The following is a 23,024-nucleotide window of genomic DNA, read 5'->3' as shown; positions in this document are numbered from 1 at the left end:
TGTCAGGAACCAGAACAGAAACAGGACCCAATCGCGTGACATTCTCACACAAGCCTTTATTTTACGAGAAATGGGGAGTCATGCACATTAGGTAGTCGGTCTGGCGTGGAAAGACCGGAAGCCAAAGACCGACGAGACCGATTACAATGGCCCGAGTCGATATCGGACAGATGGAGTCGATAGCAGACAGGAAGTGACAGACGGGGTAGATAATGGATCAGGATATCGAAAATTAACAGGAGAAACTAGACGGGAACAAAAACTGGAGAAAATAATAATCAGGACAAAAACAGACAGGAACTGACCTGGAATCCGAAATTAAACAGAACAACAAGAATCGGGAACAATACCGGACTGGAGATATCACAGGAAAACAGGACCAAGTCAGAGCCCACGTCTTGTGGGGCAGAAGTTCGTTTGACGGGCTGACACTGAAGCAAGAGAGCGCTGAGCTTTATATAAACAGAAAGTCAATCTCTCAAAGAGCCGCAGCTGGCACCACACGGGCGGGGCCAATTGGGCACCATGGCAACCCTGTCAGTTTTGTTATCGGTTACTGAGAAGAATTGGAATCATTTAAAAAGGGAGCAATTTGACAGTTATGTAAACAAGTCAAGCATACCACAAACTGTCACTGAAGAAAAACAATGCAGTGAAGAAGGGCTATTCCATTGGAAGCCCAGTAGAGGGAGGAAAGGCAACCTGAATAGTCAAAAATAAATCAGTCGCTCAGGAGGTAAAGCGCTTGTCTTGGGATCAAGAGGTCTCAGGTTTGATTCTCCGAGTTATATGTCGAAGTGTCTTTGGGTAAGACACTCAATCCCTTATGCCCTCTATAGCAGGTATCGCTGCTATCGGTTAGTTAGTGTGTAAAAGGGAAACGTGTGAAGCACATTGGAAAGTGCTTTGGGACGTATTCATTGACTTGAGAAGCGCTATATAAATGCAGACCATTTACATTTACATTAAAAAAATAATGTTAAGGAATAAAAACAATACCGGAGAGGATTTTAAACTCCTTAACAGTAAATGGTAATAATTACCTGCAAATACAAGTTGACCTATTTCACAACACACAAAAAGACAGATAAAGTTTGTTTACACGTGTATCTTGAAGACAGTGAAGCATTTTTGATTAAATTAAAAAAAAATAGGTAATTGAGCATTGGGAATGTTATGACTAGAAGTAGTTTTGGTGTTGTTTGTCTCTTTACTTAAAGTGAATATATTTTGTTCAAACTGCACAATCCTTTTATTCAATAAATCAAAGGGTTTTTCTTTATTTGATTGCTTCCTGTAATTAGGGTGAGATGGAGGTCCCCGAGGTCAGACCAATTGAGAACCATATGTTCTTAGAATGTTGACATTTTTTATACCTCAAACAGGTTCTCTTGACCATTTGTTTCTTTTTTTAACAATGAAGTTGTTCAAAAATCCACCAGAACTCCTATTCATAATTCACTTTTCAAAAGTTACATTTAAGGTGTAACACACATTTAGAAGGATAGTTAGTTGGTGCGTAACCCATAATTATTTTACGGGATACTGCACATTATTTGACCACCTGGGGGATTACTACATGTGTGGTCCCTTCTCAAGGTTTCTTGATTTTCCTCATGTTGAGGTTTTTGAGTTTTTCCTTGCGCTCATGTTGGTTTCAGATCAGGGGATGGTGCAATAATAGTCTATAATAATAGTCTGTGCAATAACCTGTGCAGCCCTTTGAGACTCTTTGTGACTAAGGGCTATACAAGTAAAAATGACTTGACTTGACTTGACCACCTGATGTCGCTGTATTGTGTAGTGCAACCAAAAACATGAACCAAATAGTACAAGGAAGTACACAGACTTAATTTGACCCCCACCGTATTGCAAGATTTTTGGGTTTCGGGTATACGTAGCAGCAAAATGACAGACAATATTTGAGTTGCCTCTAAATGAGGCTTAAGTATGGAAATGAATCCGAAACGACCTATGAGCATTTTGAAAAATGTACATCTTTATTATAGTTATTGTATTTTTTGCCTTTTTTTAGATCAATATTGCTTTTTTTTATTTTTTAAATCAATTCCGATTTTTTTTTTTTTTACCACTTGGAGGCCCTAAATATAGTACACTGACCCTTTAAAATAAACATATGCATTTTCTATGGAAAAGTCACTTTTTTGTAAAAAAATAAATGTGAAATTGGGAATTGATAAAAAATTCTGTGAAAGCAAGTGTCTCCAACATGGTGCCCGCAGGTACCAGGGTGCACCCTAATGACTGCTTATGTGTCCACAGACCTGTTCTAAAAGTAGCTCACTAGTGATGGGTCATTGTGATTTTCTAGTAAACTATTTTTTTAGTGGCTATTTAACTCAATTTTCAATAAATAACCTGTTAATAACTTTGTAACAGCATAGTAATAACATGAAAAGTTGTCATTATATAAATGCTTATCAAGCTAGGTGACCTAATTAGTAACCAAAACTAACTCTTAGCTGGTAAAAAGAATATTTAAAGATATAGAGCTATTTAGACCAAAAAATACTTTGAGCAGATTATAGGCAATCACAATCTTAAAATGCTTTCAATATTAAAGCAAAATAGGCCGTTGCTCATTAAAAAAAAATCAATAAAAACAGTTAGAAAAATACAAAAAAAATATCATTTTGTAAGAAAGTCTTCAGCTTAACAAAAACAAAACATAAAAATTTAACAAAACGCATAGGCACATATTCAATAGCCTTTACACAAAAAAAGTCTAAAATTAAAGTATCTTAATAGGTAAATGAATAAAGGAACTAAGTAGTACCTTTCCTCGTGTGTCTGCATGATTGTATTTGAATGTATTCAATAGCCTAAGTTGGGCATAAACCACTTGGAGATGTGCCTGTTTTGAAATTGAATTCAAAGCAGGGCACTAGTGTTTCTTTTTGGCCTATAACTTAAAAGAAAACAAGTATTGTTTGCGTAATGTTGCAATCAAACTATACATATACTCCTTTCTCCGTGCGCTTAGAGAAGGTTGCTAACACGGGGAGATGACTAGCTCTTCTTAAAGCGCAATTAAAGCACGTTGTAGGTGCCAGATGTATTAGCGCCCAAGCTGAAACAAACACAGACACGCTCAGGAGGAATGTTGATGTTGCACAAGCAGAAAATCCCCCACTATAAATGTGTGAGTCATCCATTGTTAGTCGGTGTTATTTATCAATACCAGGTAGCCCGACAGTATGGATTGCTTCCCGCAATGTATGCTTGTATACCTGTGGTAGATGTCACTTGCCGTTAGTATGAGAAATAATTAGTTCTGTGCTGATGCTTCTGTAGTGAGAACACAATTGAGCAACTCACTTGTTTCTCTTGGCACATTCCCTGTATTGACCGACTTATCATAAACGTGTTTGCCTTTATGCTCATTTATTCTGGTTGTTAAACAGTAGAGCTGCGGGATACCCCCAAAAGTATTTTGGACATTCCAGATCTTGGGGAGTTTGGACATTTTTGAGTTAAGTTTTATGTTCCTTTCAGGTGGCTGAAATGTGCTGTCCTGAATTTAAGATTTTTTTCTTTATTTTTTTTTTAAACTGTTCTACCCGCTAAGGCCATCTTCTGGGTTAAGTCATTATTGCAGCCTCAATCAGTGTCCCTGTGTGGCAGATGCAAATATCTGCATTTCTTGAACACATTTGAGTAAACTCATCTTTTTTCATGTTTTTGGTGGTTTGGGTTGGCATTTTATTTTTTCTATTTTATGCTAACTAACTAATGATGACCAATGATGACTAATGATGGTCACCTAATGACTCCCAACACCTCAGTTGGGTTGAGCGAGGGGGCTGGGAATCCCCTCCTCTGAATCAATCTCCCAAAAAGAGTCAATTCAGCTTGACCCAGTGCCATGAAATAGGTTTTCCCGCCTCAACAGTATGTATATATAAGTGCGGCACAGTTCTGAGGTCGTGGGAACCTCCTGCGTGGGTTCAAATCCAGCTCCCGGCCTTACCGTGCGGAGTTTGTATGTTCTCCCCGTGCTTGCATGGGTTTCCTCCGGGCACTCCGGTTTCCTCTCACGTTCCAAAGACATGCATTTCAGGTGAATTGGCCGGTCCAAATTGTCCCTAGGTGTGAATGAGCGAGTGAGTTGTCTGTCCCCGTGTGCCCTGCGATTGGCTGGGATCCAGTTCGGGGTGTCCCCTGCCCACTGCCCGATGATTGCCGGGATGGGCTCCAGCAGCCCCGCGACCCTACAGAGGATAAGCGGTGCAGCTGATGAGATGAGATGGCATGGAACTTTTGACCATAGAGTAGGAAGACAAATGTGATTTTCGGCAAAGAGGGTTACCCTTGTTTTCTTGTTTTACTTTAAAAGAGATAGCACAAAAGTACAAGTAAAAGTACAAGCAAACATAAGACTGTGACATAATATAAGCATATATGTTTCTTTTATATTTTGTCAGGGTATGTTTTGCAACCAATGATAACTTTGAAACAAATAGTCTAAAAATTATGGTAATGTACACTTCCTCAACTTTTTTTAGATCTATATTTGAAAAGTCCCTAATTTGCAAACCGTCGCAGACAGGGTCTGGAGTCCTGAAATTCGATCATATCATGTGGACACGCGCTTCACCATAAAACACCCGTCAGTAGATACCTTGTGATTGGGAAGTTTAACAACCATTTTTAGCCTTACTGACATTCCCTTTCAGTTAGAATTCTGATAATTCCACCAAAGCCCAAGAACTGTTGAGGCAGGAAAACCTATTTCATGGCACTGGGTCAAGCTGAAATAGTCCATATAGTTTCAGCTATCACAAACATGGTAAAATACCGTTTTGTGCCTTTCTGTTTTATTTTGCTCGTGCTCACTACTGACCACTGTACAACATATAGAAGAAATTGAGATGAGTCATCGCAGGTCATTACACCACTCTTATAATCCTGGTAGTTTAATTCCAACTTCACCCTGACCTTTCTGTCTAAGACCTTAGACAAACAAAATGACATATTCATCTATTCCAATGAAGGACGGCACATTTAAAGTTTATTCCTAATGAGAATTAAAGCAATGAACACGGCGGGATCTGACTTTTATTAAATCATACAGCAATCTTCTTGGTAAACGTGCCACCCTTGGGTGCCTTGGCTCATCAAAAAGCAAACATGCTGAGACTTAATCTCTCCTAGGATGACCTTCACTAAATCAAATCTCGAACATCAAATTAAAAATGATGATTAAGATGTAAGTTTTGAACCCGTTAGCGTTCTTCCATCGGGGTTTGGAGATGGAAGTTGCTGATTGAATCAACACTAAATAGGTTATTTTTGTTGATACAAATGTGTATGCAAATGACCACACAACACACACTATTCTAAATTATGAATGTGAGTTTTTGTTCGTGCATTTGATTGGGTTAAATTGTTTTGAATTGAATAAAAACAATTGGCTCTAATGAAGTTGCTGAATGATTTGCCAGGAGAACAGTGTTTACAATTGGACTGGGTTTATTTCCCTTCTGTACGTGCTTCGTGTTTACATTCTCAGTCGATCTAATACACAAGCTGTCACTGATGACATCACCGGTAAAATTAGTCACCTTTCAGGTATTTGCTGATACCAAATAATAAACCTTTTGATATGAACAATTCCTATTAAACCATCCATTTAATCCATTATTGTAACTTTTACATTCTCTTTTTACCAAAACAAAAAGTGTCTCTCTCCCAGAATCGAGCATTTAAACAACTGACTGTTAATAGGTATTTCGGGAATACTCTAAATGTTTGAAAATTTTTAATAAAATTGAGAACTCCTCAAATGTTGAACTTTGTGGGAACATTGGAAATTGCAAAATAATAGCATGGTTAACTAATATTCATAATAAATTTTACTTAAACTGCAAAAAAATAGTAAAATTATTTATTATTTGGTAGAAAACGTTTTTCATTTATCTATACGTTTTAAAATCTTAACTTGTTTCTTTAACTTAATGTAACATAATATACATCTTACATTGATAAGATAACAACTTTTAAGGTGAGAATACTGTAATTATCTGCATCTTGCCAAATTCACTCACTTCAATAGTCTTTTTTATTTTATTTTATACCAAAAGAACCACTTAAGAATACAGTATAATTAGGAAGAATAAGTGCAGATCAGGCAATATACTTCTTTGCAGTGTGATACCGGGAACTATTGAAATATTGAAAACTAAAGACTATTAAAGCAGGCTGAATGATAAAGCATTGTACTGAAAAACAAAGTTACACATTAGGTGTTGACATTCTTTGGTCTGTGAAGCCCTTTGAGACTCCTTGTGATTAAGGGCTATACAAAGAAACATGACTTGACTTGACTTGAATATGTAAGGTGATTGTGTCAGTAATTAAGTGAGTAACATCAAAGAGTGAGCACCGTTGATGTGTTGTTCTTATTGCATTGACTGAAAAAAAACGAATCCTTCCACCAGAGGGCACCAACTGAATTTGGAACTGGGCACTGGTGTATCCAATCATCACATGTGTCCTCCTGTTTGTATTTTTTGTATCTTTATATTACATTTTTGACAGCACACGTGGTCAAGTCATTTTCATTTCCTCTGTCATTGCTACATCAGGTTTTCTTTGTAAATTTTTCAGGTTTGGGCATTTTGTTAATGGTTTAGTGCCTACCTGTTAGTTTGCTACTTTGTTCCTTGAGGTTATCATACCATACCATTTCAGTCCTTGTTTCTGGTTTGGACTTTGTCATGTTTAGACGTGTCATTCGTTTTGTTTGTGCTTGTGTGTTTGTTAATTTGTTCCTGATTTTTGTAAATAAATACCATCCCTCTTTTTGAGCACCCCTGCCTCAGTTCCTGCTTCTCCCACTTGGGTCCACCCCAAAAAAAAAACATACGTTTTGAAGACAGCCAGTCTCGTCTTTGAACTCCTGAGCTGTGGCATCATGTGAAGAACACCGGCACCCTGACAAGCCAATCACTATATTGGCTTACATGTTAATTCGTCAAAGAGGTTTTGAGTGTTTTGAGCCAAGTTTTGGTAAGTTTTGTGGGCAATGCCTAAGTGTGGTGTCGCAGGTGGACGCAGTAATAACACAACAAAGGCCGAGCAGCCAAAAAGAGGCTAACTGGCAAAAATAAAACATTGAGAAGTTGCATGGACTAACCGGCGCTGATCAACAAAAAGCTGTCGCAGTTTTTGCAGATAAAAGCTAGGCTGGTGGGCAAAAAAACACACAGTGAGTAGCCAGGCTACGAAACCAGCAGGGGATAAACCAATTGACACAATAGGCTAGCCAGCTAGCTGGTCAAACATCACTGTGTGTTGCTAAAGAGGGCTAATCAGAAGCAAACAAAATAGGAAGCCTTTCCCATCCCTGATACTAACGAGTAGCTAAACGGGGAATATTATTCCAAGCATGAGAAATCTGCTTAAAAACACAAACGAGTCACATTTGCCTACCTAATAGGAGGCGGAGGCAAAGAAGGAACTTACGCCCATATGGAGGCAGGTAAACTAACCTCTGGCAAATTTTTGAGGTTGAAGTACGCAACTCAGGCAAAACATTCAAAAGGCCCCCAGCAACATGGGGGACACGTTCCAATTCCTCTTAGCAGAAATGAGCAGGATGCAATCGTTGTTCACTTCCTCACCGTCTCTTAGGGTGCTTTCCCACACGTTGTGTTAATGGGAATCGTCATGTTGAAAGTGATGGATCCCTTCAATTATGACAAAACTCTAAAAAAAACAACTCAGATAGGTAAACTTCGAGACTAGAGTTCTCAAGTCCCCCGGCGCGTGGGATATTATGCAACATATTGTCATCATTGTGGGGAGGAACTGTGCCTAATTGAAAAAATAAATGTTGGTCTTTGTGAATAACTTTAAGGGGGCTGCCTGTTGTCCAGTACAATTCCTCCCTTATCCTCATGAGCATCTTCCTGAATGTTCACTCAAGTTTTCTCTCCAGTTTTACATCATCAGGTGTGCAAGTATGCATTTGGATGACGTTAGAAACCCATGCAGTTAAATGACTGCCCGCTGTGGGGAATCTGCATTATTCAGTATTAAAGTGCCTCTCTTGGTCTTCTTCCCCACCCAATCCCCCCACTCACTTTGACACATTGAGGACCCTGAATGACACACCTGTCTCCTAGCATTTCCTTTGCAATAATAAGTGTGCAGTAATTGCTGAAAAGTGGGAACGATTTTTCTGCGACTTCCCAGCCTCGTAAGTGACACAAACTTTTGAAGGATAATTGAATCCCTATCTAAATGCATTTTTAACGTCGACTAGGATAGTATTTGGCTGAAGTCATTGAGGTCTAAACTCAAACATGTGACAAAAGAGGTGAGATTTGTAGCAGGACACCTGTCAGCTACAATGCTTTAAGCATCTGACAGTTCCTGGGCAAGAAAATGATCTTTGTGTTGGAGTGACCTGAATTGGCTCTGTTCAGTTTGTTCCTCAAAGGAAAATAGTTGCATGAATACGGCTGACATTATCGTAAATACATATACTTTAAAAACTCAGGTTGCTGGTGCAGATCAATAAACCGTTTTATTCCATCTTTCCACTTTACTTTTTTTGCAGAGGCTTCTGTTATCAAGTCAATTACAGTGGGCATTTGCACGTCACACTGGGTATTTGTATATTGCATTCTTTTGGCTTTCACGTCACACTGGGTATTTGTATATTGCATTCTTTTGGCTTTATTATTGTACTGTTCTCAGCTCAGGGATGCTGCTGGAAATGTGAATTTCCCTTCGGGGATGAATAAAGTATCTATCTATCTATCTATCTATCTATCTATCTATCTATCTATCTATCTATCTATCTATCTATCTATCTATCTATCTAATTCATGTTTATTTGTATAGCCCATAATCACAGGAAGTCTTAAAAGGCTGCAAAGACAATACGCATACCTCATCAACACTAAATATAGGTAACAACAGACAACATTGCACTGTTCCTGAACTGGGGAAACCACAGTAACAGCTGTTCTTCACTGGAGAGAAAAAAAAAATACTACATTTGACAAAATTTGATATAGTGTTTGGTGAATGTCCTTTACAGGCCGATGTGTTAATAAACTGTCTTAAATATCTTATTTCTTTTATTTTTAATAATTCAGCACAACACCAACCTGTGGTGTTCATCTTTTTTAAGAATTAAGGTAAAGGGATATGTTTTTTCGACCCTATTTAATTGATCAAATAAATAATTACACCAAGCTTTAGTGTACATTGAAAATAAATTAAAAACTATAAGTGCCACCATAAAATCATAACCCAATCCTTAAGATACTGTACCTGTGGACTTGTTACACTTGTGACAAAATAAATTATAATTAAATACAGATTTTCTTTAATTTATAACAGTTTGATATATTTTATATCTGAAAAAAAAATCATTACTGTTATAAATGTGGAAAAAAATAATTGAGAGCTGCAAAAGAGGATTTTTCATCCGTTTACGTAAATTATGTTGTATAATCAGATTTTTTGTTTTTTTAGTTCCTTACTTTACAACAGAACTTCCATTCAAAAATAATAGTTCAACAAGGACTTTGTGTAGAATTCAGAGCCTCCTAGTGGTAAAAAAAATCATGAATTAGAAAAAAAATCATTAATTTGAATAATAACAAGTAAAAATATACGAACTATCATGAAAACGTACATTTTTTAATATTGTTGTAGAACAAAAATATGTATTTATTTGACTCAACATAAGGGAGGGAGCTTCAATGATTAACTGCCATCTTGAAAAGCTTGGGAATAAAATGAGACCAAAATGCTGCGGTTTGGTTACTTAAAGTCTCCGTAGTTGGTAATTGTCCTTGTTTTTTGTAGCACTCGTTTTTAATTGCACTACACACATACATACATTAACATCTAGTCATCAGTTATTGCAAAGTCTCTTCAAAGATAAATTAATCACAATTTAGTTGTTGATTTGGACCAGGTCATGTGATAAAATATGTAATGATGCTGATCATTATTTTCCAAAATAAATCAAATTGCTGGTGTCAAGTGTAGCACCAATGCTATTAGGCAGGGGGGAAAATCTATTGGACTACTTCTAGGTTTGGTGAGTGGTAAAATGAATAGACGAAACACTAAAGTCAAAATGAATTTGAACAAAAGCTGGAAATTTATTGAACACTGAACAAAACAATAAATGAAAATGACAATTGAAGGTTTTTTACAGAAAATATAGTAAAAAATGGGCACCACCAGGCTGTACTGGCCCGAAATTCACCACAGGCGGTGGTGGATAAGGGATTTGTGAACTGTGATAGTAAATATCACTCTAATTTGGTATAACGTGTTAGATGAGAAATGATAAATTTGGTTAATCTTGGTTTACTAACCCTGTTTTATTTCAATTTTAATTTGATGACCGACCACTTATTCCGTTTGATAACCAATTATTAGTTGCAAAATTTACATTTATGTACACTGAATTAAGGTTAATCTTTTTTGTGTCAGAATTTGAAGTCACACAATAATAGACTACACATTTCAATGACAATTCAAATAAATTACAAGAAGGTTTATTAAATAAGCAAAGAATACAGAATTCAGATGTTTTCAAATTCAGCGGATCCCAAGTTCATGGGTATCACTGTTTTTTCTATGTTCATGAGTACACAGTCAAGGTTAAAGGAATATTCATGTTTCTACCGGGACTTTGATGTGAAGCTTTATGATGAATCAGATCTTTCTTGGATTCTTGGTCTGAGGTACCTCGCCATTCAGATGAACGATGTTTTCAATCGTCGAAGGAATCGAGGAATTTTCCTGAGAGGGAAGAAAACCTGGCCAAGATTTGTCAAGATCAAGTTTTTTGTCCTTTGTAGATCACACCATCACCGGTGAGATTTGGTTTTCCAATTCAAAGCAATCTTGTGCTAACGATTGCTTTCAAAATCGCAGGTTCTGTCTGTCGTCTACTTTGCGGCGCAAAGAATTTGATGTATTTTCTGACAAGACTTTGTTGAAAAGGATTAACAAATATTGTTTTGCTTATTAAACTAATATTTTATTTCATAATTTAGTTATATGATGGCGGCACGGCGGCTCCGTGATTAGCGCACAACCCAACCGTGCAGAGGTCTAGGGTTCTATTCCAGCTACCGCAGCCTCCCCATGCGGAGTTTACATGTTCCCTCTGTGCCTGCGTGGGTTTTCCCCGGTTTTCAAAAAACATGCATGTCAGGTTAATTCGCCAGTCCAAATTGTCCCTAGGTATGACTTAGAGAGTGAGTTGTTTGTCTCTGTGTGCCCTGTGACTGGCTGGCAACCAGTTCAGGGTGTCCCCTGCCCACTGCCTGAAGATATTTGTAATGGGTTCCCTAGTGAGGATAAATGGTGCAGAAAATGGAAGGATAGTTATATTATTCGATATTTACTGCAATGTGTTTCCTAACAAATCATAATATTTTAATGAAATAACGCTTTTTTAAAATACATTTCTAACTCTCTCTTTCACGCGTATACACAGGACAAGACCTTTCTTATGGCCCCATATTAAGCCCATTACAGTGGTCCAGAAATTTGAACTCATTAACAAAATCAGCATCTTTAATTTACTGGATGCTAGTCTCAATGTTTAGCTTCCTTTTGGATAAATGACTTCCTCCATCTTTCAAGAGTTGTTGATGGAGCCAGAAGAATGTGTACAGTAAACGTTTGCTATCCTTTCATCTGTTCCTCTGCTTCTTCTCTCAATCTTTCCTGACAGCTTACCTTGCTTAGCCATATTTTCCCCTTCCTCGAAGCAGGGAACAAGTCACCGTCTGTTGTAATTTGGAAACTGCCAGTTTTACGTGTGAGGTGGAAAAAACGGCGCAATGAATTTAATTAGAAAGCTGTTGCATATTTCTGTGATACATTTCTTTTAATTAACCCCATGTGAATAAATTAAAAATAATAGGAGCTGAAAAGTGAAAAAAATAAAATAAAAACACACCCTAATGAAGTTATTCCGTTAATTGGGACGGAGTCTTTAGCCAAACCGCAATGTTTGGCGATCACCAGGAGTTAACAACGCCGCCTGTAAGCCTTTAGCGCTGACTTGAAGTCGAAAAAATTTGCCTCTGACGTGATGGAAACGGGAGAAAAGGCGGTCCTGTTCCGGGCCGCTCTGCCTAGACTCCCCGTGCCGCGCTTGTAGCCGGGCCAGTGTTATTGCAGCTCTAATGCGGCTGACTCATTTGGAGCGGATCAGGAGTAATTATGCTCGGAAAAGTGGCTGCAGACAGTGGGGGTCAGGACACTTGTAACGTGTGAAAAGAGCAATTATTCCGGGAGACAAAACCTTCCCTTATCCCAGCCAGCCCCGGGGTCAACGCCAGGGAAGGCCGGGCTCCGTTTCACTGGGGCTTATTAGCTGTGGCGAGCTGCAAAGTTTGAGAGAGTGCATCTTGTTAATGAACAGTACACCCGCCACCCCCTATCCACCACTCCCACTTACCATGGGTGTTAATTATGTTGTAATCATAGCCAGCATATAGTCCCAGAGATCACCTCACAGACCCCGGCATTCATACGGCACCATCTGGAAACGCCGTACAGTTGCATAGAGGACTCTTACAGAAAAGCTTTAGGAGAAAAATAGATAAAACAGAATGACAGATGAGGAATGTTGCCCCAAAATAAAATTCCAGGTTTTTGTATCAATAAAAATGCGATATGCAATTCTTATTTTTGCAGATTCCTTTGTATTTTTTAAACAACATTATGTATAATTACAATGTCTGTGTTTGTGTCTGTAATAGACTGGTGTATGCGGGCGCACAGGTCAATGTGTCAACACACCCTAAACAAACTGCGATGCACGGCTGTAGCTAGTATTTTAGCGGCTCATTACATTAAAAAAGAATTCATTTATCAAATAAATCGGACTTTGAGGAAAGTCATAAGAGTGGAAAGAAATGCTGATCAGATTGGGTGCTCCCTGGAATGTTATCAAGTCCAGAAAGGGATTAAGGGGGCGTCGGGAAAGAAAGGAATAGCTGTGCTGTAGGTCTGGCCTACTGCTCCAACCATGTTCTTACCTCTGCCAAGCTTGTTTTTCACCAACGCCAGATCCATTACCCATGAAATATATGACCTGGAGCTACAACTTGGGAGAAACCGCTTGTACGTTAATTATCACAGAGACCTGGCTCAGTCCAAGTATGCCTGATGCTAGCCAGCTGCTCTCCACATCGCTTTTTGAAATGGAGAAGCCTTCTAATTTTGTTTTACCATTGTCTAATGACAATAGAGACCATTCGTCCATTCATTCATTTTACTGCAATTGTGTGTACTGTTTTTTTGTGTAGTTTGTATGTTAAATTGTACTAAATGTTTGCAGCGCTTTTGCAGAGCCATTTTTTGCATCGTGAATGTCCTTCTCTTCTATAAGTTGTAAATACAAGAGAGACAAAACAAGCATTTTAACCGACAATAAGAAATCAAAAGGGTTTCATTTTTGATTAATCATTTGGCCAGTAAAACAGCACACCTACTGTACATGAGCCTAGTATGTATGCAATCAAGACCCTCGCACTCAATGCTAAGGTGTGCTAATATTAGCCTCCTAGGGGCTTGCTCAGGGGTGGTCTGACTTTCTCCGCTAGTTGCCTGTCAGACATTTTTAATACGGCCTGCCAAATGTGAAGAATATACTGATAATATGTATAAAATGGTACTAATAATAAAAATGTGTTGATTTTGTGCCAATCTTGTCCCTAACATCTAAATAGCTGCCTACAGTTTTCTCATTTTATCAAGACATTTGTCAAATTTATTGAAAAAAAAAAAGGTCCTTAAGCCTACTGGTTCTTGCTTTGAGGCCCTGCAGTCTTTTCCATGACAGCAGTAGGTCACATGCAATCCTGGTTGCTTTGCAGGTGAGGCGAGAGTTTTAGATGTCCAGGAGGAGCATGCATCTATTTACATATTTAAAGAAATCAAGTATAAAATGTACACTAAAACGTCTACAGGTTTATTTCATAAATGCAACACTGCTTTCCTCAAAAAATTCAAGCCACTCTTAATCATTGTTTTTATTTTTTGGAATGTTTACAAAAAAGAACAGATAATCAGATTTAGATAGGCCTAAATTACTGGTACTTTTTTCCTCATGTATTCCAAAAGAATTGGATTGCAGACTAGATGAGTAGATCAAAAAAAAAAAGCAAATCAATATTTTCCCTCCTGCCCTGGTTATTCTGCCAATGTTTTAACCCAATTTAGCCCACCAATCAAAAAGTTTGCCCACCCCTTGGCTAACTGCTAATGCTAGTGGGATTTTTAGCAATGGAAGGCATACAAGCCTATGAGGGCAAAACCAGCACTGAAGAAAAATTCGGGAAAAATAAAACTTGATTATTATTTGAATTGTCCATATTTCAAAATGTTCAAATCATTCTAAATGCTTAATATCCACAGTATGAAATTGAATATAGTCTCAAGCTCTGTGGAAATCCAATGCCATTTTTTGGCATGCGTCAAAGCAAATGCCTCCGTATGTTGATGATTTTCTGTGCTTTTATTGCGCAACTAAAGGAGTATAAATCCTGCCGTGATTCAGTACTCTTTATCAGACTTATCATAGCAAACGTACTCATCAGACCACTGTCAAGTGGCCTGTGTTTTGAAGCAGTTATTATTAACAGATGTCTTGTGTTTTTGTCTTGGCTTTTCCCTGGGCTCAATTACAGCAATGACAGAAGCCCGTTGAAAGAAGGGTGATTCATGGGCACAATGGCAAGACATCTGCATGAGCTCCCCATTAACGCTGGGAGCAGACACTTGGGTCCACGCATTGGTTTGATTGTGCGCTGTCGTAGACGTGCCCCACAATTGGCTGCAAGGACAAAACCCTAAAAAGCTCCAATTAGCCTGGCAGTTGCAATATTGGCTCTATGGTACTGAAATCTGTTCATGCTTAGCATATAAAACTGGTTTATCAGGAATTCATTGTGTGCTCAACATCTCATCTACGATAAACCGGAATACAAAACATGACTGTTGCGGGTGGGCGGATGTATTTAAATATCAATATTGTTTATACAAAGCAAGTACCTGAATTGAATCAATATTATTGCCCTTGGATCAATGATTTACTCCTCCACCAACCTCCTCAAAGTGCCACTATGTAGGTAGTGCAGCCCTTTACTCTCTCACCAAGCACCCTCAGCCACTGTCTCAGTTTATGCCTGAGTTTTTCACCTTCCAGAAGCTAAAAATGACAGCGACGGACAGGAAGCACAGCAAGGTGTGGACGTAATTTTCAAAACGAACAATGCCTGGTGTAATTTGACTGGTAAAGTGGTCTGTCACTTTGGCAACATCACCAATTTACAATAAAAAAAAAAACATCAAAAAAGGTTACTTTGCGGAGAGCAACAAGCTGCAAACAGAAATATAAACATATAACTGTTCCTGAACAGAAACCTGTAAATCCATTGTCACTATGGCAACAGAGTCAATGAGAGACATTTTTACTTTAATTGTATTACAGTACTGACTTTACCTTCCAAATATTGTTCAATGGAAGGCGTTCAGTTCTCTAGTTATCATTGTTATCCAGTGTTTGTAAATTTGATCTACCCATTCCATTATCTGCACCGCTTATTTTAAGTAGAGTCGCTGGGGTGCTGGAGCCCATTCCAGCCGTCTTCGGGCAATGGGCAGGGGACACCCTAAACTGGTTGCCAGCCAGTTGCAGGGCACACAGAGACAGACAACTTACTCGCTCATTCACACCTAAGGAAAAGTTGGACCGCCCAATTAACCGGAAATGCATGTTTTTGGAATTTGGGAAGAAAATCGAGTCCCCAGAGCAAACAATCGCAAGCACAGAAAAAACATACAAACTTCACACAGGAAGGTTGTTAGCTGGATTTGTTGCCATACGGCAGAACTGTGCGGCGGACGCGCTAATTTTTCAGCCGCTGTGCCGCCCTAAATTTATTTGATCCATTGCTATTTTTTCATTTTATCTCAATTGGCTTTTGTTCTAATGCAAGCTTAGCACTTCTGGCACCGTTTTTGATACGTTACAGATAGCAACTGTGAAAACAATATCAATTATTTAAGTCTTAAAATTTCAAGTATTTAAAATTAAAGTCCATCCTTTGAGGTGTCCTTAAAAAATTCAAAACATTTTATCTATTAAGTATGTGTAAACAATGCCCAACTAAGTTCAAAGAGACCTTATGCTTTATTTTTCACGGAGCCTATCTGCTTTTGTCTTACATTGAGCAAAGGTGTTTGGGGCGGACCACTTTAGATAATAAGAATGGGTTGGGTAAGTGCTGGAGTGTGGCGTCATGCTCGTTCCTCCTGACTATTTTTTTGTTAGTGTAACAAGAAATGTGTGTAGCATGAAATATGCTGCAATGATGATACAAGCCAGGAGACAGTGGACGACTAAAACAAGTTACAAAATCCGTACAGCTCTTAAAACTTGCTTTCCACATTTAACTATTGGTGCATGTACTGACCACTCACACAGAAGGACATTTCAGACAAACACAATGGCTGTTTAAGCACTCAACAAAAGAAAAATTGATGAGTTCTGATACCAGGGTTGTAAATGATTCAAGTCTGTTTTGTATAAAAATATAAGAACTAACTATTTGCCTCAAATAAGCAAGTTTATGATTTGGTTCTACGTAGCACAACTTTGTTTCGTAAGACCATGAAATAATTACTTTGCAGTGGTCATTTGACATATATCTAGATCCTATTTTTTCCCTTTCAAGACAAAATACAAAATAAAAAACGTGTCAAGACATTTCCAAGTGCATTTTTCATTTTTCAAATTACAAAAGAAAGTATTCTGGTTTCTACCCATTTTGTTTCACCCTAAAGGGACAGTGTGTATTATTTGACCTCTAGATGTCGCCGTCTTGTGTAGTGCTAAAAAGCACACATAAGACTGCAAACTACGGAGAATCAAAGTAATAAAACTGCATACACTCTTGTCTTTATTTGATGTACTTCAGAAGTGTTTTACTGCAATTTATCTATTATCCTGATAAATTAATACAAACAAAAGCATTTAAAGAAAAATGCAGCCGAGCATTTGAATATTGTCCATGAGCGCTATTAAAAAAATATTTCTTATATTACACATGGACGCATGCTAAGATATCTCCGTGAGTGCAATCATATTGCCTTTTAAACAAAGACTTCTTTTTGACATCAAGTAACATCCGTTTGATAAATGGTAGTCAGCATATACAGCTACAATAGGCAGAATCGCCCATGGCTTTGGCGACATTGAGTGAAAATAATAAAAACTGCAAGTCACTGTTTGACGATAAGCGGCTTGTTTATTTTTAACGATTCCCTCAGCATTGTCTCGCGGGCTGGATTAAATCCGTAGGCGGGTCTGATATAGCCCGCCGGCCATAGTTTTTTGAGCCCTGCACTTCACAACGACGTCTACGGTCAAATTCTACACAGTGTCCCTTTGATTGCTCTTGGTACTTTTATCAGATTCGTTATTTTTCTATTTCAATGTAGGTACCAAGTACTTTTGAATAATGAGCCCTTAAATACAGATATTCATCTGTTTCTCGGTCAGTGAGGACCGGAACCATTCGCAAAAAGTGAAAATCCATGGAGTACTGTTGCACCCTCATAAAAACTCCCAAGAGTTAAACTTACCTTGAGATGACGTCACAACTGACGGAGAGCAACAAAATAGTTAAAGATCTACAAATAACATCCATCACATAATTGCAGTTGAATGGATGGTTTTATTGTCATCTTACAAAAGTCAAATACAATTGGAGGGCTTCTCCTGTCAGTGTAAAAAAAAATAGAGAGTGGCTGGCTAGCTGCATGCTAGCATCAGGTGTTCTCAAATTAATCAATCATCATCGATCTCGACAATGATTAAAATAAAACCGTCCCAGACATTGCGGTTTTCCACGAGTTTTAGATCCAGGTCATCCGTTTCATGACTAATGGACCTTGGGTTGGCAAGATACAGTGTCTGCAGCAGTAGCTTGGGAGAGTTGTTTAGCCTAGCCATAGCATTAGGCCAGACCAGCAGCACCACTGTTGCCCTCTCCCTGTTGCCGCCCTAGTCGCCTCTGGAACGTGGTAATAACCGAACAGAGCACTCGCTGGTGTTGAAATCATCGGACTTTCCTCAGAGTTGGATTAAATTGATGATTTTTTTTTTTCAATGCCAGTCAAATCTATCCGGTCTTTTGCTGCAGTTTGTTTTGAGGGCAGCCACTCAAGCGCCCGGCCACTGTTTGACTGGCAGAACACACAAGCCTATCACAGTCACGCACACAGTCACATCCACCCAAAACAGAGCTTCCTCCCTAATTTGTCCCCGCTGGCTGCTGTCTATCAGAACGGCGAGAAACCAATGCACAATACAATGATATCAAAGACAATAAAAGCAAAATCAATTCAAAATCCGTGAAGGAATGAACCAACGATAACCGTGCCTGAAGTAATGAGGGGTCTCTGTAATTCACTTGTATGATCAACAAAAATAGAATTTAGCAATCGCTAAACACCACCAACATATTGACAAGGGATAGACTCTTTCCTGGTGAGAATTTATTTCATATTTGACGTACAGCAAGCTTGCAGTTCCCAGGTTCTTGATTTAAAATATTGAGTCATCCTAATCTATAGTGAGGTAAAACATTTGGACCATAATAACAAATGCTACGTTTCACCCCCCCATTTTGTAACGTGCGGCATCTAATTTGCCAAAGCTTTCCTGTGGTGTGCAGCTCATATTCACTGCAGCTGCGGTGAGGAATTATTGGGGGGCCCCTGGAAAAGCCCACCCGGGGCCAACTTCCACCTCCTTGAAAGACCACAGCCCTCCCTTTGAGTCTCATCTAGATCCTTTAACTCCCGTGAACTGTCAGAGGGCGACGTGCGTGCTGGCTTTTAATTGATCAAAAATGGCCTTTAACAAAATACACAATCAGAAGCGTCTCGGTGACATCATGAGCAGATGTTCCTCTGGGATCAAGTGGAGGAGAGTGTGCATCCACTTCCTTTCATTTGTGCCCTCTGCACAATGAGGCGTGCCAAAATAGAACTGAAAATGATTGATTAGTTCATCAAAAAAAGCTAATTAACTGTAAATTATTCAGCAATTACACTGACATTTTACTCATCGGTTTAGTCATTAGGATGCTAAACATTTGCATATTTTCAAATCTGAAGTGTTTTTTTATCACCCTTTGGTCAGCTATTTTATAATAGTAATGCACAGTAAAAACTTGGGAGTGGGTACATAAGCATTTCCTTATTTTCTCCGATAGATTAATGACATTTATATTTTTCCTGTCAGCTGCCATGCTCCCAGTTTACCAATATGTGTATCTGATACAATACCAGTATGAATATTATTTTATGGTATTAGTGCTCACAGCTAAGACCACTGTCTTAACAATCAAAATGTATAAATTACAAATGAAAAGCATATACAATGAATGTGTAGTGGTGTCGTTTTTTTATCTTTTTTATTCCTATGGTGTTAGGGACTTAAACTTGGTATTGGTCTGAAAATAGATGCTATCTCATATACCTCATCTTTATATAAGTTAACACTAAATCCTTATACCGTTTCAAAAATGTATTTCCTCAGTAGATGTTGAAAAGGCAAACTGAGGTCTGATCATTTGGCTTCCCCATTTTTGAGCTTTTCCAATGACTGCTCCACATTTTCCTTTAAATCCTTTAATATATCAAAAACGTTCTGCGATGAGCCGATAACTCTAAAGTCTAAATAGGGTAACGCAGAAAATGGGATGCTATCACCGTAATGGGAAATACATGCTCTGACAGACTGGCTGGAAAAGAAAAAAGTTACAGTACATATTGTTAAGAGATATGATCTCAAAGGAAGTGGTTGGATGGAAGAAGAGAGCCATGACAGGCCTTTGCACGCACTACTAATAGCATTTTAATTCCTTCCATTGGCGGATAAGTCATGCCGCTCTGCTCGAAAAACTCATACTTATCCTGTTTAAGAATGTAAAGAAAACGTCGCGATGTAGGAAAGTTTCACGATGTATCAAGCAAAATGCCCCAAAAATATCAAAGCCAAACTACTTTTGCTGTCAGTATTATCAGATTTCAAATTATAATACTAACAAAAGTGAGTACATTGAAGTAAATGTTACTCCACATTCCTCTTATTCCAGAGGTTGCTTCCAAATTATACAGTAATTTATTGTTTTTCATGGGAATTGCGTTCCAAAAGAGTCCCTCGATAGTCAAAATTCACGAAGTAGAAATATTTTTTCATTTGTTAGATATTAACGTATAATATATACATATATATATACATATACATATCTCTCTTTCTCTCTCTCTTTCTCTCTCTCTCTCTCTCTCTCTCTCTCTCTCTCTCTCTCTCTATCTATCTATCTATATATATGACTGTAAGAAAATAAAAACTATAGATCTACAACTAAAAACACCAAACCCAAAATTGCCATAAATGGTCTTCATTGTCATTCTCCAAAAGTACAACAAAATTGGAGGGCTTCTTTATTTTTCGACAGGCTGGTGAGCTGTACACTAGCATCAGGGATCCTCGGTGAAGCCTGGTCCCCGTAAGAAATAAAATCCAAGTCATGATAATAGCGGTTTTCACGAGTTGTAGCTCCAGGCCATTCGTTTCATGGGTAGCGGAAATGGCGTTGGTGCGATATAGGTTCGGCAGGGGTGGGTTGTGACATAGCTTTAGCAGTAGGCCAGACCTGCAACCTTGCTCTTGGTTTCCCTCTTGACACTACTTCAGTCTCTTCCTGGACCCGATAACTGTTCATGGATAACCCGGTCGTGAGATTTATTGATGAATTTGTTTTCTATCCAACAAACCGCTAAAATACTAGCTGTCTCTGTGCTTTGCTGTTTGTTTTGATGGACACATTGACTTCTGCACCTGCCCACGCCATAACAGTCGTCCACACAGACTGTCGCGCCAACTCTTAACACACACACACACACACACACACACGAAACCCTCTGTATACTGCCCCCGTGATAGCATTTGGTGTGTGTTGTCTACTGCAGGACACCATGCGCGATGAACAATCTTGAATTATCGGAAATGCGGAAAGTAAAACACAATACACCGAGGGATTACTGTATAATCAGATTATATGTGGGAGGGAGTCAAACATGTCACAGCAGACCCACTTATTTGCAGTTCAACATTTACAAATTAACAGAACAACAGGCAAATTTTTGCGAATTTAAATCAATATTTGACCTATTTTTTTGTTTACTAACTCTGCAGCAGAATACTATCTGGTTTTTGAAGCTGAGAGCTCAGCCTGCAACAAATAATTATTTTAATTATTTGATTAACATGTTTATAATTTTGTCAATTAATCAACAGATAGAATACAAAGATAATATATTTTTTGTTTGTTTGAACCTTGGAGTTTTAAGAGTGAGAAAAATATAGCGAAAGAAGAAAACAGTATATCACAAAATACAAATAAATCTGAAATGAGGAGAATTATATTTTTTTCCTCAGAATTTATACTTGATTTTTGCTTTGCATGGGCAATCTTAGTCCTTACTTTTATGCAGTGATACTTCTACATACAAAAAAATAATTATTTCCCTGATTGTGTTTACCTAGAATTTCTTTTTTCATGAGCAAATTTACCGATACGAAATAACTTAAAAACAAATAATCCGTTGCCGGCCTCCAATGGCATCCACATAATGGCTATAACATTATCCTGATCACTAAAAACACATTCAAATAGTGATTGAACATACAGATGCAGCAGTAAGATTGATAAGATTATAACAAAATGACTTTAACCCTTAAGAACCCACGGGTCCAAATTTTCCAAAGGAGGTAAGTGTTCTTGGGTTTTCCAGGGTTAAAGATTCTATGCGATCAAAAAAAACAACACAACACAAATGCAGGGATCAGGTCTGTATGGCTGGAAATGCACCTGCCAACTGGGACAAGTTGTTGCTGGCGGTGAGCAAGCTTGAGCACTTGACCTTCTAGCGGTAGCGTCTGGAAATTCGCGTAACTTGGACTATGTCAGGCAAGATTTTTGCTTAAAAGACCACTTGTATCTCTTACTTCTCGAGTAGCATGTATGGAATGTATGTAGAAGAGCCATTGTGTTTTCTTGCCAACACTTGCTGTGCAATCCAAAGCAATGTTCATGAACTCCTCCCCCCAATTTTCATGCAGATTTAATTATGAGAACATTTTGCTAAGCATAAACTCTTGCTTGGTCAAGCTTGGTACCTAATCCAACCTAATAGCCCACTGGGTTAACAAATACATGTACAGTTCACGGTTCACGGATCCCTTAGTGGGGCACCAATGAGGATGCAACTTTGGAAAGCTTTCTTCACTGTTTTCGGGGTCGTGGCAAAGTTAGTACCAGTCCATTCCTAACGTGGTCGGCCCAGCTCTTTTTGGTCTTACTCTGTGGACTGTACCCTGAAAAATTATCTTTGCCAGTCCTGATGATATGTTGACGTGACCGAAGCACTAAAGTTTTCGTCAGTTGACAACTGTTCTCTGTGGGGTCGAATGTGCCTCCTTAAAGTGTTGCGCGCCGTTTCGTTTGTCACATGGGCTATGTAACTGATGCCCAGAATTTTCCTATGGCATCGTATTTCCATGGCCGGGATTTTTCTTCCTGTTTTGCTGTGAAAGTCCATGTATAATAATCCCTTGTTTTCTGCACGTGTTGCTTTCCCAAAATGTTCTGCGATAGTCAGTAAGAAGAAAACTTTATTCATTTATTTATTACTCAAGAAGAAACCCAATTTACAGGCTCAAGTATTTGCTACACAAATGAGATTCAGATTCAGATTCAGATCTACTTTATTGTCATTCTAGTACACGTGTATACAGAACGAAATGTCGATACATCTGACCCACACAGTTTCCTTGAATGTACAGATATAAATATAAATAAAATGTTGTATTGAGTTGGAGTATTGAGTACTAATAATATACTAAATAATTATGGCTATGTATA

General features: G+C 38.4%; 1 protein-coding gene across 2 annotated transcripts in view; it reads left to right on the top strand.

Moving 5' to 3' along the window:
* The window catches only part of lmo1 (LIM domain only 1), a 64,673-nt gene that overhangs the window by 6,377 nt on the left and 35,272 nt on the right, over positions 1-23,024 (top strand). The window lies entirely within an intron of this gene.

Source organism: Urocampus carinirostris, chromosome 4 (assembly GCF_059441175.1).
Source record: "Urocampus carinirostris isolate Australia breed hairy pipefish chromosome 4, RoL_Ucar_1.0, whole genome shotgun sequence".
In the NCBI taxonomy this organism is placed as follows: domain Eukaryota; kingdom Metazoa; phylum Chordata; class Actinopteri; order Syngnathiformes; family Syngnathidae; genus Urocampus; species Urocampus carinirostris.
Note: the sequence above shows the minus strand (reverse complement) of the source record. Positions and strands in the feature narration are given on the sequence as shown.